The following is an 18,269-nucleotide window of genomic DNA, read 5'->3' on the forward strand; positions in this document are numbered from 1 at the left end:
AAATGAGTTGTGGCACAAAATGGAATGCGTTACAGTATATAATTATTATTCTCATTTTCTACTTACTCACAGGTTGACTCATGGGAGTGCCGAGCAGAAGGAGTGTTTAACCTGCTTGCGGCAACAACAACATAATTAATGGGTTTTACCGCAATTCTTCACTTGATCAAGACTGTTTCCACCTCAAGAACTGATATTCACATTCCATCCAGCTGAGCTCTGTTTGTTATGTATGTGTGCATTGCAACTAATTTGCAACATTAACTATTGTACCATCCAGAGAGGAAACTTGCAATTAAAATTAATATTCAATTGATTACTATTTATTTATTTATTTATTTATTTATTTATTTATTTATTTATTTATTTATTTATTTATTTATTTATTTATTTATTTATTTGTTTATTTATTTATTTATTCATGATCCTAAGATTATTCTGGGGCATTTCTGCCTTTCTTAGACAGGTGATAGCTGAGAGGAAAGAAAGATTAGGGAAGGGGAGGTTGTGACATTCAACTAAAGGCTAAATTCAAACCCAGGATGTCCCAGTTACTTGGCATGCACCTTACGGTACCTAACTGAGGCACCAGGACATCTGATAGGCCCTATTCTTAAATGGACTCAACAAGTATTTTGGATTTAGTTTTCCTGTCATGCTTTGTGCTCTACAGGGAGCCAAATTCAACAACACCACAACTGGTGTAAGCCTAATTCTCATGGATTTTGACTAAACTGCAAAGATATCAGTTTCAAATCAGATATATTGATTGATTGAACATGAAATAGAGTCTAGATTCACATGAGTCTAGATTCACAATGGAAATAAGTATAATGACTTTATTGTTGATATCCTGATGAATTATTTTTTACTGTATGCTTGTTGGTATATTGTATTTTTGTCAAATAAATTCAATCAATCGATCAATCACATACATGTATATCCTGTGATGTATGGATAAATTATGTCACCAGGTGTACAGTATGCCACCTAGGGATGAAAAACAATAACCGGTTTATTGATAAACCATGATAAAATTCTTTACGGCAACCGTACCGTTTAAAATTTTAATTTTCAAACGATGTTACTGTGATTACCGTGATTATAGCGCTTTGAAAAACATGGTAAATACTGTCCATCATCAAGTTAGGAACAGTCTCCCAGGCACAGGCGTGCAGCCTTGGTAAAATTTCAGTGAGTGTATGAGTACTGTTTGGATCTTTTCAATATAAAACTTGGTGAAATGATTTCACTGAATGTATCAGTACTTTTTGAACATTTTCAGCACATTTTAACAATACTGTGATAATACTGATAACCATGATAATTGTGGTCTCTATAATCATGATATGAAATATCTCATTGGCTTCTTTCATCCGATCCTCCCAGGTATGACATGGGACAAGTGTGAACATTTGTTTTGATGTTAGGCAGCAGTGCGCCTAGGCTTTGGAAATGTGAGCTGACACCCTGTAGGTCAACCCTCAGCTGGCAGTCTTGTGCTGTTTTGAGGAGCCCGACTGACACTTTCGTGCGGGGCCTCTCGCCCATGCAGTTTAATGAAAGGTCGCCTTGCTGGGCCGGTTTAAGTTAGCCTTGGGTGACGCCTGCAGATATTGCCAGCTATGGCATTTAGCATAACATCCCTCTCCCAGAATGTGTTCCAGCCTTCTTATTATACACCAGTGGCATGGTGATGACTCAGCCAAGCCCCAGAAGAACAGATTGTCTCTGTATCATAGATTGATTATGAATTGTGAATTTGATATGCTGAGGCTCTGCATGCCAGAGCTTGGACTAAACCAGCAATTCTGAATGGAGATGATTTATCAATGTGTTTTTGCTTATATTAAACCCTTCAGTGTGACATGGGAATCTGTGGGCTACTAGCATGCTTAACAATAGGCCTTAGCTTTACCTTGCTTGACCTCATGTGTTTGTGTGTTAAAACAAACAAACAAAAGAGACAATGGGTCTGTGTGTTGATTCTGAAGCAGCTTGGCTAATCAGACAGGTTCCAACCAAATCTTTAATTGAAAATTTTCATAGATACAATACTTAGTTGAGGTGGTTCAGGGATCTGGTAACGATGCCACCTGGTTGTCTTCCTACGGAGGTGTTCCAGGCATGTCCAGCTGGGGGAAGACCACGGGGCAGACCGAGGGCTAGGTGGAGAGAATATTATATCTCCACGCTGGCCTGGGAATGCCTCAGGAAGGATCCCCTAGTCAGAGCTGGCTAATGTGGCCAGGGAAAGGGAAGTTTGGGGTCCCCTGCTGGAACTGCTACCTCCGAGACCTGACCCCGGATAAGCGGTTGAAGATGGATGGATGGACAATATTTTTCATTGATGCCATATTCTGTCATCACATTGAGGCGGTGAAAAGATTTTCTATTCAGAGAGTTGTCCTCGTGCTCCCTATGACTGCAATCTGTCACCACTCCGGAATCATTTGAAAGAATTTCACAGCCTCAATGTGATGACATAGTAGGCTACCTGCTATTTAATAGGTGCTTTTATAGTGAGTGTCGGCAAATGACTTGGAAATGCTACAAATATGTATATTACCATGTTCTAATACAAATATTGCACTGATGTAAGCATGCTATTGTTAGCAAGTTACCATATTGTTAAAGAAATTACTATTACAAAATTTTGCCTCATTGCAATCTTTAAATGTTTCCCCCTTATTATGCCATTTATTTCTGGCCCTGTTACACTCGTATTACCTTACCTAACTACTATTACTGCCATTACTAGTATGAGCTAATGTAGAAATCTGGCATGCGCGTTCTTACTGTGTTCTCGTACTGTGTTCTCGCGTTCTTACTGTGCGCGCATACATTCTAGGCTCGAGACTCTGGAGACGATGCGCTATGGGCGCAACACGTTATGGAAATGTTTGTATGAGTGCAGGATTACAGGAGCTCCTTATAGACGATGTTGTCTGTTCCCTCATTGCTCTTGCTTCCCCTGGAGAAGGCTGTGTAGAGCTGGCCATGAGCAAACACTGGAGGAGGCTGTGTAGAGCTGGCCATGAGCAAACACTGGAGGAGGCTGTGTAGAGCTGGCCATGAGCAAACACTGGAGGAGGCTGTGTAGAGCTGGTCATGAGCAAACACTGGAGGAGGCTGTGTAGAGCTGGCCATGAGCAAACACTGGAGGAGGCTGTGTAGAGCTGGTCATGAGCAAACACTGGAGGAGGCTGTGTAGAGCTGGTCATGAGCAAACACTGGAGGAGGCTGTGTAGAGCTGGCCATGAGCAAACACTGGAGGAGGCTGTGTAGAGCTGGCCATGAGCAAACACTGGAGGAGGCTGTGTAGAGCTGGCCATGAGCAAACACTGGAGGAGGCTGTGTAGAGATGGCCATGAGCAAACACTGGAGGAGGCTGTGTAGAGCTGGCCATGAGCAAACACTGGAGGAGGCTGTGTAGAGCTGGCCATGAGCAAACACTGGAGGAGGCTGTGTAGAGCTGGCCATGAGCAAACACTGGAGGAGGCTGTGTAGAGCTGGCCATGAGCAAACACTGGAGGAGGCTGTGTAGAGCTGGTCATGAGCAAACACTGGAGGAGGCTGTGTAGAGCTGGCCATGAGCAAACACTGGAGAAGGCTGTGTAGAGCTGGCCATGAACAAACACTGGCTGAAGTAGATGACAATTCGGTCATTCTCTTGCCCCTGACCTTTGTTGACCTTCTGGAAAGAAGCACCAAAATTGGCACAAATTCTCCTTGTGGATTATTTTAATAAAAGCTATTAGCCACGCAGAAATGGGAAAAAAATCCAAGATGGCTGCCATTTCCAGCTCGAAAATACTATTTTGGGGCAACTTTGTGTAGAATTGCCAATGTGACTGATCTTGCTATCAACCCATACATTTATGACCACAGAGAAGCCAGATTTATTCGGTGTAAATTTCAAAATGGCTGCCATTTTAAGGATGACTGCCATTTCAGCCATTTTTTCGTAGAATTTCACTGTCCAGGGTGATTTTGATGATTCTGGTGTCAAATGACAGGTTTTTAACTACGGAAGATTCACAATTATACATCAGAAATCCTTTTTATACTAGTGCAGTGCCCATTCACCCCGCTGTTGCACAGAGGGGTGTTCACTTGTTTAGTCCAATTGCACCAAATCCAACACTGCCGGTCCCCAGCACGGTTCTTGAGATACATGTATGTGAAGGACACACAGACAGACAGAGATTCCATGCTTTATCATATGATAACATACACCGTTGTATGTTGAAGCATAGTTCAATAACGTCTGTGTTGTCTGTTTGTGGAACATCCTCCACAGTCCTCCATCTGAGCATAAAAGGTCTTTGTGATCCCTTGTGATAAAGCAGGTGACTCCTAATGCTACTAGTCTATTTCAGAATCAGAATCAGAATCAGAATCACTTTTATTGCCACAGTATGCAAGTTACATACGAGGAATTTGTCTTAGTGTCTGTATGCAGCGTAGCGGTTACATCAATATACAGGGATAAGAAGTAGGAAGATAACTAACGGCAATCGCAAGGTTGCAAGTGCAATCAAATCAAATCGAGTCAATATATACAATATGTACATGAGTGGTGAAGTGTTCTGTGGATGATAAATATGAATTTACGTTGGATTTACATGAGATTTACAGACTGAGTTAAATATATACGTTAAATAGGCAGTGGATTTACATGAATTTACAGTCAGAGTTAGATAAGAGTTTACATTGAATGTAAATGAGATTTACAGGCTAAGTTAAATAGGCATTAATGTGCAGGGAATTTACATCAATTTACCAGTCCCAGTTAGACAGGCATTAAAGTAGATACAGTATGAGTTCCAGTTTTATGGGGGAGGGGGAGTTCAGTTGAGTTTAGGAGGAGGTAGTGAGTTTGTGTGTGTGTGGGGGGGGGGGGTTGTTGGTGAGGCCCTTGGCGGAAGGGGTTTCCGGGCCTTGTTGGTGAGGCTGATGGCGGTTGGGAAGAAGCTGGTCTTGTGGCAGGTGGTTCTGGTCTTGGCAGACCTCAGTCTCTTGCCGTGGGGGAGTGTCTTAAAGAGTTTGTGGCCAGGGTGGGAGGGGTCAGCCATGATTTTGCGAGACCGCTTCAGTGTCCTGGCTGCGTGCAGGTCCTGGAGGGATGGCAGGTTGCATCCGATTATCCTCTCAGCGCAGCGGATGATGTGCTGAAGTCTGTTGATGTCTTTGAGAGTGGCAGCAGCATACCAGATGGTGATGGAGGAGGTGAGGATGGACTCAACGATGGAGGAGTAGAAGTGCACCATCGTGGCCTTTGGCACTTTGAATTTCTTCAGCTGCCGCACAAAGTACATCCTCTGCTGTGCCTTCTTGGTGAGAGCTCTGATGTTCAGCTCCCATTTTAGGTCCTGGCTGATTTTTTCCAGCTTTAATTATGTTTTTTAACTCATCCTGATAAGTTCTGTTTGATATCCATGCACTGAAACGATAACATGCTTTGAGCTGCGACCTGGAAACGAAGAATATGGGGCATGTGTAATGCGTCTATTTACGTCCTGTAAATAGCTTATTTTCTGACACACAGCGGCTCATATCCTTATTATATCATAGAGACAATTAGAAAATGAACAAACTATTTACCTTGGTGCAGCGTGTTCAGCCTGCTGTGTTTGCTGTCTGTCACATCGGTAGATAGCAGCTCAGTTTGTAATCCACTAGTGCAGTGCCCGTTTACTCACTCAGTGCGGTTACACAATCTCTACTGGTCCTACTTATTGCCTCTGCCGGGAGGAATTTATGACATCACTGATGATGTCACAATGTCTATGACATCATCAGTGATGTCATAAATCACTGAAAATGTCATCAGTGATCATGTCATCAGTGATGTCACCCACACATTTGTGATGTAATTGTGATGATGTAATCAGTGATGTCACTTGAGCAATTGTGCTGTCATCAGTGACAGTGATTGATGTCATCAGTTATGTCATCAGCGATGAGTGAGTGTGGATGAAGTACAGTGCCCACTCACTCACCCACCTGCTCGGTTCTGCACGGTTCTCAAGATACGCAAAGGACAGACAGACAGACACTACTGGTATTATAATGGATGTGGATTGGATGGATGGATATATCCTGCTATTTCCTCTGCATATTTTTGCAAGGCTTGGCTGCCGCCTATATCTGGCTCTGTCTGAACGTTGGAAGGAAGCTGACTGACTGACTGACAACGCTTAAAATGCTCGAGTGACGTCACTCACTGATAACATCACTGATGATGACAATACTCAATCACTGATTACATCACTCAATTTTGATGTCATCAGTGATGTCATCACAATTGCTCGAGTGACATCACTCGGAAGGCTGATTGACTCACAACCCTGAGGACAGATGACATCATCAGTGGCCATCAGCCAGCTGCCTGGCAATACTTTTGCCAAGGAGCCAGATGACATCAGTAGCACAACACACATGCTGCCTGGCATATATAGCGAATTTGCACTTGTTTTAAAGTAATGTGAAAAATATGCATAAACAACATTATTAACAAAACTTTTTTTTAGAAATGATGTACAGAACATTTACATTCTTATTTGCACAAGGAGCGATCCTTTGGTTACAATTGTTTTAAATAAATAAATAATGGTTCTCTAAGTAAGATACTCGGGCAATTGTGATGTCATCAGTGATGTCGCTCGAGCAATTGCAATGTCATTTCAATCAGGAGAGACTAGAGACCACTGAATGAATAAAATAACATTTATTACAATAGCGAATGAATGATACATTACAGAAAAATATGATAATTAGGTATTGTTAATAGTCTTTGGCGCCCACAGGGAGATATTGAGATAGAGCTGTGTAGTGTCCTGATTTAACTTAAACACGACACACGGCACACGTACGAACAGTTGACTCTGCTTTCTTATGCTCGTGACATTAACGCACCAGAGGTGACGTACACTACAAGCTGCATCAGCCATGAGCAGCAGCAGCTAGTTATATCCCCCTGTGGAGTCTAGATACTGGTGGTGGTGATGGTGATGCTTCTCCTTCTGAACTGATGAGACTCTTCAGACTGAAGAATCTGATGGGTCTGCGAAAACTGGGTGGAGAAGGGGAGGTGGAGGGTGCGAGACTGACAGCAGCGGTTAGGGAGACTGAATGTGATAGAAAAAAGCATATTTTAGAAGACAAAGCCATGTGATTGAGAAGGAGATATAAAAAGGATTTCTGATGTATAAGTTTGAATCTTCCATAGTTAAAAACCTCTCATTTGACAGTAGAATTTGAAATTCTATTGCAAAAATGGCTGAAATGGCAGCCATCTTTTAAAATGGCAGCCATTTTTTAAATGTATGTGCAATAAATCTGGCTTCTCTGTGACCATACATGTATGGCTTGATAGCAAGATAATTCATATTGGACATCACATGACAGAGCACCAGGTGTAAGCTATACACAATCAAGTCATTTGAATGTTGCAAATGACAGATAATACACATAAGCTTATCATTTCTGTCGTAGTGAGGAAATCCGGGCAGGAAGAACCTTTCACCCTGGTTTGTCTCTACAGAAATGTTACATTCAACCACCTTGTCCATCATCTGCGCCACCACCACCAACCATGAGACTGGATCCATGGTTGTTTCTGTTGATCTGTTGTGGATGGCAGCATGTCAAGTACTACCCCATTCAGTCAATTATTCCTAGTATTTTTAAGTGATCAGTTTTCTGGCTGATGAACTAGGTTGTTCTCAGTAACCTATTCTTGGTATTACATAGTAATGGTGCTATTTAAACCTCCTATCTACTGTATCAAGGGCCTCTAATCTTGCTTAATGGCTTCTCATCTCAGTCTCCTCTATTTCTGTCCGATATGGATACAAATATAGTTCAGTGATATAACAAACAACTAACAAATTTATTAGCCAGCTATCTAATAATGCTACTCTTACTACTACAACTACTACTATAACTCATCATCATTATCATCATCATCATCATCACCATCTCATCATCATCCTTCTTTTTACAGTTCCCTACATATTAGTAACTTGTACTGTAAATACATGGTTAAAACTGTAAATTACAGCCTAAAATACAGCTGGTAAATAAGTGTAAAAACTCCAGTTGAATAAAAAAAAATCTTTTTATTTTTATTTTATTTTCAATTTTACTTGGAACAATACACGAACAAAACAGATGAACATGCTCAGACACAGGAAAAGAAAAGAAAGAAAAAGCATACAGTACATATATCATCGACATTCAATATTACAATGTGGTGCTACCAGCCGCATTTAAGGTCCTTATGTGCTTACAAGAGATGTGCATGGGATTCCTTGCAAGGTCCATGAGAAACCAACCAGGCGCGTCACCCGTCGCCCCTAACCTCATTGAGGTAGACTAGAAAGGGGCCCCAGATAGTTGATTTTCTTTAAAGTAAGTTGGTCCTCAGGAACCTGAGTCTACTCCAGTTGAATTATTAAAAACACATCTGCTCAGTTCAAGTAACAACCCTGATAATAGCCTAAGTTTAATAGAAAAAACTACTTAAATTAGTTTATGACAATAACCAGGTTATTTCATAAAGGGCCAAATTGACCATATTGATATGTATAATTATCAAGACACCTCCTCTCATGGAGTAGTTGCAGTAATTCCCTGAGAAACTAAGATGAAACTGGACATTTAAAGGGAACTTCCACAGTTTTACCAGGTATCAACTGTAAGTGGCCATTTATTGTTCCATTCACACACACACACAAATGTTGTTAATGACTTCGAAATAGCAAATACTCAAATATAATAATAATGTTTCTTTCGGCCAAGGTACGATATACCTTCATAAAGTAAATGTTCAGGGCTTTTAAGGCTATAAAGCACACATGGGAAAAATGCGGCCCCAGGGCCGGCCCCGGCCCCTGGACCATCTCAATCCGGCCCCCAACATCCTCAAAGAAAAGCAAAACAACCCCCAAAAACTCAACAAAATTATGTTAGTAAATCTCATCTGCTACAGCCATTGGATTTGTATCACTATGATATCAGGAGATTAACAAGAAATTACCAATAACAGCGGGAGAGAGGGTTAAAAATGGGGAGACTCCTGCGAAAATTGGGCAGTGTTGTGCGAGTGTTGGCAGTTATGAGTCCAATGTGTGGCCCTTCACTTACTTTATGTAAGTCAGTATGGCCCTCTGGAAAAAAATGTTGCCCACCCCTGCGAGACCCTCTTTTCATTTTACTGCATTTAAAAATAACATGCTTGCACACATGGTGTCACAGAACTCAAAATGATTATTTGAACATTAACTGTGGTGCCATGAATATTGTGAGGATCATTTTGTCAAACTTTTCTCACTGATTTGCTCATTAAAAATACATAAATCAATAATTTGCCTTGATTCCAAACTTTGGTGTAGTATTCATTCAACACATTTGAGTGTTTGCTATTTGATTACTTGCTATATTTCTGTTGCACCTTGGATGCAGCAGGTGCATCGCTAAGTTGCTAACATGCTATTATAGAAGCTGAGGCTCTCATGCAGCGGGCAGGCAATAGGCTCAGTGGTGGAGCAGAAGCTGAGGCTCTCATGCAGTGGAGCAGCAATAGGCTCAGTGGTGGAGATCGGATCAGGCTTTTTTTTATATATATTTTTTTTCCCTGATTTTTTTATCCCATTTGTATCCCCCATTAGTGCTACTTTAATTTATTTATCCTGGTTGCTGCTCCACCCTCTGCCGATCTGGGGAGAGCCGAAACTGGCTCCATGCTTCCTCCGAGACATGGGCAGTAGCCAGCCGCTTCTTTTCACCTGACAGGGGAAGCTTCACCGGCAACGAGTTCCCCTCCCTCTGAACAGGCGTCCCTAATGACCAGAGGAGGCACCACATCAGCAACCAGGATATTGCATCAATTTGCATGTTTTGGGGTGGGGTTCCTATATGAAGGAAACCCCCAGGGGACACGGGGAGAACATGCAAACTCCACACAGAAAGGTCCTTTTGACGACCCCACCCGGGCGGTGGGGATCAGACTCTGCTTCACTGGCTGACTAGGGAGAGAGTCTGGCAAGCGAGACTACTGGCTGACTATAAGCAAATGAAATGTTACCTGCAGTTTGTGGTTAGTTGCAGCACATCCTTTTGCATTCGGGGTAGAGGAGTCTTTGATGTCATCTATGACAAGAAATGACCTACATGTAATATGATATATAATAATTTTGTATTTATTATTTCACTATATTTAACCATGTGTTTTTTCTAAAAATAATACAGAACAGCGAGCCTACAGTAAGCGCTCCTCTCCTCTTCCTCTCCAGCCCTACATACCCCTCCAACTAATCCTTTACACATGGCTGCATGGATGGGCCAGTGTGTTTTCCACACATGCATGGACACACATTCACAGAACGAGGCACCTACACGTACACTCACTAACACACACACAACACACACACACACACACACACACACACACACACACACACACACACACACACACACACACACACACACACGTGTACGCGTGCACGCAGAAAACCGAGCATGTGTCCGGCTCCGGCAGCAGCAGCTGCTGTGTGTATAATTAGAATGTTTTGAAAGCTGAGAGTCGGACAGCAAGGCTTTTCACCTGCAGACTGACTAGTTACCATGACAACCAGTTGTCAGCATGACACTACACAACTTTACTTTGTCATGGCTTCCAACAGTACATTATACAGCCTTTGTAACTCCAGCTCATTGATGAGAGGGACTGCAGAGTGTTGTAGGACACCTGTCGGTGTTGTTGCACTTCCTTCTGGTCGCTGATAGTGGTGGATGGAAGTCCATGATGGTGCACTTCTACACCTCCATCGTTGAGTCCATCCTCACCTCCTCCATCACCGTCTGGTATGCTGCTGCCACTCTCAAGGGCATTAACAGACTGCAGCCCATCATGCACTGTGCTGAGAAGGTAATCGGATGCAACCTGCCATCCCTCCAGGACCTGCATGCAGCCAGGATACTGAAGCGGTCTTGCGAGATCATGGCCGACCCCTCCCACCCTGGCCACACACTCCCATCGGCAAGAGACTGAGGTCTGCCAAGACCAGAACCACTCACCACAAGAACAGCTTCTTCCCAACCACCATCATTGACACAGTTCAGCCTTATTTACTCGTAAGCAAACTAAGTGTCAACCCGTATTATAAAATGTTTTTATTCTCTTCTAATTAATAGACACCAACAGGTCATGGTGAACGGCACCCTCTCCACGGGTAAACGCTGCAGCACGGGCGTCCCACAAGGGGGCGTGAGCTCACCTTTCCTGTTCACGGCTTATACCAAAAGTAGCCACCCCAAAAACTATATTATCAAATTCTCTGACGATGCAATCATCCTGAGCTTGCTGAAGGAGGCTGACTGCCCCTCAGCATACCATGGAGAGACTGATGCATTCCTGGCCTGGTGTAAGGATAACTACCTTATCCTTAACACCCAAAAAAACAAGAAAGAAATGATATTGGACCCTAGAGAGGTGGCCGCCCATGACCCTGTGATCATTGAGAATAGCTGCATTGAACTGGTTAATTCGTACAAGTACTTGGGCATCTACATTGACAGCTCTCTCAAGTGGAGTTTTCATGTTGATCATCTGTGTAGCAATTTAGGTCAGCGACTCCACTTCCTCAGGAGGCTTAGATTATTTGGTGTAAGTACCAAACGGTGATGATGATGTTCTATAATGCTGTTTTAGGCAGCCTCATCAGATATGGGATGGCTGCTTGGTTCGGAACACTGTCCGTCCAGCTCAAAGCCATGATCGCTAGCACTGTAAAAACTGCTTGGAAAGTGATGGGAAGGAGCGACCCAGTTCCCCTTCAAACTGTTTATGAGCAAAATGTTGTCAGTCTGGTGCTCAAAATCCTAGACGACCCACAACATGTTCTGTTCACCGAATACGAGTTACTGCCCTCAGGCAGAAGATACAGATCGAAAAGATGTAAGGGGAACCGCCTTAAGCTCTCCTTTCTTCCAACTTCAATTCAATTGTTGAACAGACTGCCGACACTGCCGTGTCCTGCAGGTGCCAGCGTGCCGTAAATCGCCGTCTTATTTACTGTTTTACTTTCTTTTAATTATTCATTAGGTTATTTGGTTTTTATATTTTTATCCTGATGTGTTATAATGCACTTTCGAGGCCACACTTTGGTATACTGCGTTCTGCTCCAGTGCCGCAGGGAATAAAGTCAACTAAATGTATCAGTTTGCTGTCTTCTTTCCCTGTGGCATATTGGCACAGATTGCACTTTATTGCGGACACTTAGCTGGCTTACTTTGGTCGATTTTATTTTCTCGTATGTGATGTCACCAGACTTGTTTTAGGATTGAATTTTTGTTCTTATTTTCTTTTTTAATTATTTATCAGATTATTTGGTTTTTATATTTTTATCCTGATGAGTTACAATGCACTTTTGAGGCCGCAATTTGGTATGCTGCGCTTTGCTCCAGTGCCGCAGGGAATAAAGTCAGCCAAATGTATTGATTTGTTGTCTTCTTTCCCTGCGACATTGGCACAGATTGCACTTTACTGCGGATACTAGTTGGTTTACTCTTGGTGACTTTAATTTCCTTGTATGTGATGTCACCACTATGACCAACAGGATTAGTTCTGTTGGCCAAAGCCAAGTTGTCTCACTTGGTGGGGACTTAGTTCCCCCACACGCCTCTGGGGACATGAGTTCATTTCTCTGTGCTGTTGGCACCAAACTCTGTGTATTTGTCCATTGATGATGTTTGTGTATATCTGTGTTACTGACACTATGTAAGTAGTTGTACCAACCTTTTGTGCCTGAAACAAATTTCCCCTCGGGGATAATAAAGTTAATCTCATCTCATCTCATCTCATCATCAGCCTCACCAACACGGCCCGAAAACCCCTTCAACTGAGGACTTCATCAACATCCCCCACAAACCCCACTATACCCGCTCATGATCTCAGCTGATCCCCCCCCCCCCCCATTGACTCATATCTATTTTAATGCCTGTTTAATTTGACTGTAAAGTCCTGTAAATTCACTGCTTATTTAAAGCTACGAGCAAGATTTTCGATTTGTTATTAAACAGTATAATTACAATATTGATGCATCAGATCTTACCGAAAATAGTAGCTGGGACCAAAGCCGTGTGAATCGGAGATTGCTCTCTTGATGATTATTAAGTCTGTGTCTGTCTAAACTCGCGTCACCAGGGGGCTCTCTCTCTCTCTCTCTGCCTACCGGCGGACCGGATAAACCCGGAAGTGAAACCCGGAAGCAGGGCCGATTTTACACTTCATGGGCCCCTGGGCTATTCATCTCTGCAGGGCACTTTTATTATTATTATTTAGTATTTATTATTGCTGTTATTATTACAGTGCACACACACATTCTCACAATTATTGCACAAATCAATCAAGCAGTATTCAAGTCTGTTCGTACCTGAAATGTCTTCTTCCTGATTTTTGCCGTGGCAAAGCGTTTGACTAGAGTGGTGAAGTCCAATGTTCTAACAATGTCACTTTCCAATGACATCAATGTCAAGTGGGTGAGTCATTGGACAATAGGCTTCAGCCTGGGCGCCTCCCGTCGTGTGATTGGTAACCTAAATGTCAGACCTGTCAATCAACGTGTCTGAAATTGTGATTTACCAATCACAATTGACCAATCACAACACACACACACACACACACACACACACACACACACACACACACACACACACACACAGGAGCATCCCTGTACATCTGGGGGCCCTAAGCACGATAAATTCGGGAGCCCTCTCACAGGGTTCCATGTCGTTGTTCCGACCTCTCGCTGTTCCGACCTCCCCTCTCCCAGCCCCCATGCCTAAACCTAACCTCCCCCAGACCCTAACCCAAAACCTAACCTCTCCCACCCCCACGCCTAAACCTAACCTCCCCCAGACCCTAACCCAAAACCTAACCTCTCCCACCCCCCATGCCTAAACCTAAGGTCAGCATTGCGAGTGGTCGGCATAGCTGCCTTCTTTCACATTCGCAACATCTCTAGACTCCGCCCATCCCTCTCCCAATCCAGCACAGAAGTTTTGGTCCATGCATTTGTAACATCTAGGATTGACTACTGTAACTCTGTTCTCTCCGGCCTCCCCACCAAACTCCTCAACCGACTCCAGCTCATACAGAACTCTGCCGCCCGGATCATTACCCGCACTAAATCCTCTGATCACATCACCCCCATTCTCATCCAACTCCACTGGCTCCCTGTTCCATATAGAATTAACTACAAAATCCTCCTGCTCACTTATAAAGCTCTCAACCACCAAGCACCCATCTACCTCTCTGACCTCCTGCACGACTACACCCCCTCCCGTTCCCTGCGCTCCTCCACTGCTGGTCTCCTCACTGTCCCTTCACACCGCCTCACTACCATGGGTGCAAGGGCCTTCAGCTGCACTGCCCCCAAGCTCTGGAATTCCCTACCCCCACACATCCGACAGTCCGACACCATCACAACATTCAAATCCCACCTCAAAACCCACCTGTTCAAACTGGCCTACTCCCTCTAACTCCCTGCTGTAATTTGCCTTGTTCTTAACTCATTGAGTGCCAGCCACTTTTGGAGAACGGACGCTCCCAGTGCCAGAGTTTCAGAGCGTTTTCAGTGATTTCTCGAGGCCCACAGAATATTGTGTGATATTACTATGTAAACACTGAACACGCACAAAGAACGATGAGACTCTATTCTATCATCTGCAAAAAAAAGTTTATTGATCCCATTTTCCGTTCTTTAGTTATGAGCCGGAGAAGATAGCTTGATTCATCCAAAAACAGCAATTTTTTTCTAGAAGCTGAGATAATTGGCCTTTTGTGAAATTAAACATTTCAAGCACACACTGACTCTGAAGCTAATCTTTTCTAATGTAGTCACACCTCAAAAATAATTTCCTTCAATAAAACAGTTTAGGCCAGGGAATTTTGTTTGGCAGAATAATATTTTTAGCTACACCCAGCAGCGCTGGCCCCTGCGTGCGCTGCTGGTTGCAGCTTCTTGCTGGTCTTGATTTGCTGCTGGTGGGCATCGGATATTCTGGCTTGCGTTTGTCAATCCTGTCCTGCTGCCTGGGTCTGTCTGGGTGTTGCGTGCTGCTCTGCGTGCCCCCCCCCCCCCCCCCCCCCCCCCGCCCCGCCCCGCCCCGCCCCGCCTCGCCTCGCCTCAACTGCACACTCCTCCTCCTGTCTGTGGTGGCTCTCTGCTGAGTTTGCTGTGCGCACAGTGAAGGGTGCAGCTTTTTTACAGCGTTCCGCGTGTGTTTGTCACCGGCAACGATGCTTCCAGTTGAGAATAATAACTCCACGGTGTGGATGTGCGGATGTGCTGTCGCAACCGACACAGAGCGGCTCAATTGTGGGAGCAGATTGGCTGCTGCAGGCACAGCTGCAGTAACGTGCTTCAGCATATCGATGCATACGGATGCGATGCGATTTCCGTTTCCATAACGACTTCTTCTTTGTTTTTTCCTTGCCTTTCTGTTATGTGGAGAGCACTGTCGCCACCTAAGGGTTCTGTAAAATAGGTTATAGACATCCAATAGCTACAATAGTTGTACCAGAGATGTATCAGGGATTGATCCACGTCCCACCGTCAAAAAACGCAATTGACGACAACCGTCGTCATTGGCACTCTACGTCAGTATTTGAATTGACGACAGCTGTCGTCATTGGCATTCAATGAGTTAATATGTATATATTCTTAGTACTTGAAACTATATGTATATGTTCTATGTATATGTTGTATATGTTCTTATTACTTGAAACTGTTTTTATGCACTGTAAGGCGACCTTGGGTGTCATGAAAGGCGCCTCGAAATAAAATGTATTATTATTATTATTATTATAGCGGGTGGACACCCTCTCACAGTGGATGTTATTACTCTGCAAAAACATTTGAATGGCGTCAGTAAAAAAAACATTTTTTGCGAAGACCCTGGACAGGGGGCCCAAAAAAAAACATCAAGGGCCCCCCCCAAAAAAAAAAAAAAAAAAAAAAAAAAATTTGGGCCCCTTGATATCCCGGGCCCGGGTAAGCCCGGGTAAGCCCGTTGGTAAAATCGGCCCTGCCCGGAAGTGAAACGCAGCTGCCTGCCTTCCCCCGTTCGCGCTGCCTAGCAACATACCATAAACAAGGAGAACGCCATGCATACTCTCGCGAACATCTCTCGTTATATTCCAACAGGTTTTTTGGAAGTTATTTTGTGGTTATGGCCGAAGTGGCTGCTGCAAACCGTTTCATTTCACTTCCTGATCTGCCCTGGCCACAGACAGACTAACACTGGCCGATTCACTCGGGGTTCAAGCGAGACTACTCTGCTTTGGTCTCGTCTACTATTAGAGGTAATGCATTGATATTAAATTTAGACTGTTTAATAACAATCGAAAATCTTGCTCGTAGCTGCTTTAACGCCTATTTAACTCGGACTGCAAATACATGTAAATTCACTGCCTATTTAACGCCTATTTAACTCAGACTGTAAATTTGATGTAAATTCAATGCAAATTCATATTTAATATCTACGGAACACTTCTCCACTCATGTACATAATTTGTATATAAATAAATAAATAAATTATATATATATATATATATATATATATATATATATATATATATATATATATATATATATATATATATATATATATATATGTATATATAATTATTATTTTTTCCACTTACAATGTTGTGATTGTCTTTTAGTTATTTTCCTACTTCTTTATCTCTGTAAATTGACCTGAATGCACTGCATACAGACACTAAGACAAATTCCTCAGATGTAACACCTCGGATGCATACTGTGGCAATAAAAGTGATTCTGATTCAGATTCTGATTACTTATTGCAAAGTCTTTATGAATGAATCAATGAATTTATTTATTTCGAACATAAGATTAAATTAAAAAAAACAAATAAGTAAACAAACAAAACAAGGAAACATTGTTCGAAAAGGAGTAGTTAGAAGTAGAACTTATAAATTCCTACCCCTTTCTCACTCAACTATTTAAATAACTTAAACAATTTACAACAATTTACAACCAAAAATATTCTGACTAATATCCCCCAATGTTTTACAACCCAAATTAAATATATAAACATCTATCCCAACTTATTTACAACCCAAATATCCACCCAGTATTTAAAAACAAGTACATTTAAAGAACGACAAACAAATAAACAACAAACAAACAAACAAACAAAACAGCCCTTAATACAACCCATCCTCAACCGTATACCACCCACAAATTTCATATATTTTCATACCAAGCAATTATGTGTATCATATCAATGATTTCATAAAGAAAGAAAAAGTTGTGTGAAATAAAGTAAACAGGTATAAAATAGGGCAAATTATAAGATTAATTCAATGTTGAGGTTATGTAAGAACACAAAGCATACAAATAACTAGGCATTGACCTCAATAAGACATTTTCTCAGAATAAAAAAATTAAGCAAAACAAAAGTCAACAGCAACTAAGTTACAAATACCCTGGAAAAGTAGAAAGGCTATTCACCACTGGCACTGAGTGATTCATAGTTCACTTGAGAGAAGTGTGACATCATCAGACAGAGCGCTTGTGGTGTGAATGGCCAGGCTCCTGCTCGACGCTTCCATGATGCGCTGCGTCACTTCCATTTCCAGTGTGTCTGCGTGGTAAGTGACCCCTCCCAATGCCTAAACCTAACCTGTGCCTCCCAAGGGGTAACTTGACCTTTGCTTGACCCCAACAGGTGCACAGTGCTTGTTTAACAGTGCACCCGTGGCCATATCATATTTGCGCACAAGGGTACTTGGCATGTTCCATTCGGACCAAGGTGCGTGACAGAGCGGTGATATACAGTATCACATGGCCGGAATGAGAACGTGCTGGCCTTTCAGCTTTTAGTGATTTTCTCCCAAGTTCCAGTTTTCATGTAAACGGTAAAAGGAGGAAGCAGGTGGAAGTTTTGGGGAAGTTGATCCCCACCACTTCATCATCCAGGTATCTTCTGGGGAGCACAGCCACATTCCATCCTACCCAGAACTGCATCAGGACCCCCCACAGCTTTGGAGAGGCTACAAATAAAGAGGAATATGTCTGTCACCAATGTTGACCTTTATACCTAAAACAATCTATTGTATCTCTCACTGACCTCCTATAAAAAGGAGAATTCCAGTTTTTTACAACCTGTACCTTATTTCCAGCTTTAGATATGATTTTTAATTCACCCTGATAACTTCGGTTTGATAAACA

This window comes from Poromitra crassiceps, assembly GCF_964638095.1.
Source record: "Poromitra crassiceps genome assembly, chromosome: 1".
Classification (NCBI taxonomy): Eukaryota; Metazoa; Chordata; class Actinopteri; order Beryciformes; family Melamphaidae; genus Poromitra; species Poromitra crassiceps.